General features: G+C 37.9%; 1 long non-coding RNA gene across 1 annotated transcript; it reads right to left on the bottom strand.

Annotated features, from left to right (window-relative positions):
* Positions 1 to 493: 493 nt before the first annotated feature.
* Positions 494 to 1,889, bottom strand: LOC117241319. Its single transcript, XR_004494942.1, has 3 exons — positions 1,366 to 1,889; positions 1,083 to 1,211; positions 494 to 834 (listed from the first exon to the last, which is right to left on the bottom strand). It is a non-coding gene; the product is annotated as an uncharacterized LOC117241319 (long non-coding RNA).
* Positions 1,890 to 2,327: the final 438 nt, after the last annotated feature.

The following is a 2,327-nucleotide window of genomic DNA, read 5'->3' as shown; positions in this document are numbered from 1 at the left end:
AATTTGATAATGAACAGTTGAAAAATAGCAGCGTTGTGTCCGTACTCTTTAATATCCCATTATATGGAAGTTAACGACCGGAAAATACACCGCTCGACTACTTGAAGGAAGTAGCTCATGAGCAAGTCTTTTGTATCCTCGCAATGGTATAATTCCTGTAACGTCTCGTTCTCGGAGGATTTATTTCGTTGATTTGTACTTGTTTATTGCTTTTGTGTTTTCATGAATGGAGCATGTCGCGTGCGATTCGTAATATGGTTTTAATGGCGTTTCGACTTCAATGATATCAGCGGCTGATTGCGCTTCCCGTAAGAAGCTTCCAATCATTATGTATTTTAGGAACAACAGATAAGGATATTTAGAGAACGAATTAATTATTCAATTGTTCGCGCAAGAAATACCTGTCTCTTTTTCGAAAGTTATAAATGCTGTTTTCAAAGAGTTCCTTAGCTCACCATAAACCAGATAAGAATCTTTGGTTCCGTCTAGAAAAAGAAACCTTCAGATCAAACCGAAAGGGGTTCGGATTATATTTTCTAATCGTATTTGTATATTTCTTTTTACGGTCAGCTTGTCATCCACGTACAATCGAACAGAGAGTCCATTAATTATTTCCCTTCGACTTGTTTCAGGGGGAGCATCTCGGAAGCCATGCCGGCTGACGAGTTCGCTGGAAATCGAAACAGAAGCAAACCAAGACTGCAACCACCTTAACGAACCGCTATTATCACTGGCAAGGTCATCGGGCAGACCGGATCTAATCATGCTCACGCCGACCATGCTTCCTGTGCACTCGTTCCTCTTTCTTAACGACGTCAACCAGAAGATCGGGTGCTAAAAAATTCGAAATCGAGTTGATTGAAAATCTCAAGGAATATTAAAAAAAAATACGAATAAACAATTTGATATAGAAATCATCCATTTTGGGCAAAGAAAAGAAACAATCAGAAAAAGGAATAACCACAGAAGCTCTGAATTTCATTGCTTCCTAATGGTACTTCCTTGGATATTTTTACATTCTGGAGGCGTGAACGAACTCTGAAAAACAGAAACGACTTCTATCGGATGATCGAAAGAACTACCTGGACACTGAGTATAATTATTCACACGTGCGGATGCCATTTCCGGCATGTTTCTCCATGAAGAAGGTCAGCTTCAGTTTTTGCCACTTGTAGATAGAAGTTGAAGTGGCGGACGTCTTAACGAGGTTGCTAGAATGCCAAACAAATAGATGAGGGAAATATTATGAAGATATATTTATGAATATCTAATTGAGCATTTAATTAAGAACTTAATCGAAAGACCAAAATAAGTTGGTTCTTGAGACCAAGTACCTATCTAAGTATAATAGTCTTTCGTACTTACGGTTTAGTAAGAGGACTCGAGTAAAACGATTACTCGTTAAAAGGAACAATAGAATAATCATGCCTCCGCAGACGGTGGTCTCTGCTTTCATGCCTCATCGCGGAGAATCTCAGCGAAAAAAAGTGTCCCGAAGCGTGAGCTGAAAGGTGGCTATGTAGGCTGTCTAGTGAATGCCGTCGCCATGGTGGAGCTGGCGTGTAGCAACTCCCTAAGTCCAGGAACCTAATCCCGCGTCAGAAAGACAAAATTCGCTACGGAGAAAAGTAAACAAAAATATATATATAGGGAAGAAGAGACAAAGATTAAAGATTGTTAAGAATTAGAGGTAATTTAATGATAAAAGGGAGAAAGAATTGTGCAAAAATTCTACTGGGAAAGAAAAGATAGAAGAAGCCTCCAACGAGAAAGACGTGCTCAGAAGCGAGTCCCGCGTAGCGCCATGTAGAGGAGCAGGAAGAAAATATTGGTAATCTCCTCGAACAACGAGCGCTTGATATTCACAATTAGAACTCGATATCTTAGCTTCTTATAATATCCTAATAAAATGTTATTTATCGATTACAATTGTCCTGTCATATTTTATAGTGTTTGCTTTATAAATGTGAACTTTATTCAAAAAGAGTTCATCGATGATTATCCATTACAGGTTGTTAATAAACCTGAATTATGCACAAAGGAATTGCCGTTAATAACTTAAGATTCTCTGCCCGTCGTACAGGGTACATATAGTAATTATTCTCGACGATCGTAACGTTTAAGTCCAATTCGAGCTTATAGTCCCATGCGAGTCAATCAACGACAATAGTTTGAATTTCTATTTGTTCGTTTGTCGTCTGTTTATACCCGGAGCACCTGCTGTAAACCAATACAAAATTTATTAGATCTATAAATAACACATATAAAACTTATTAATTTATAATTAATATAAAATAGGAGAGCACGAAACTTCCTATTTTATGGAT

The sequence above is a fragment of the Bombus vosnesenskii genome, unplaced genomic scaffold (assembly GCF_011952255.1).
Source record: "Bombus vosnesenskii isolate JDL3184/JDL3185 unplaced genomic scaffold, Bvos_JDL3184-5_v1.1 scf7180000015678, whole genome shotgun sequence".
Classification (NCBI taxonomy): domain Eukaryota; kingdom Metazoa; phylum Arthropoda; class Insecta; order Hymenoptera; family Apidae; genus Bombus; species Bombus vosnesenskii.
The sequence above is the reverse complement of the archived record's forward strand: the minus strand, read 5'-3'. Positions and strand labels throughout refer to the sequence as shown.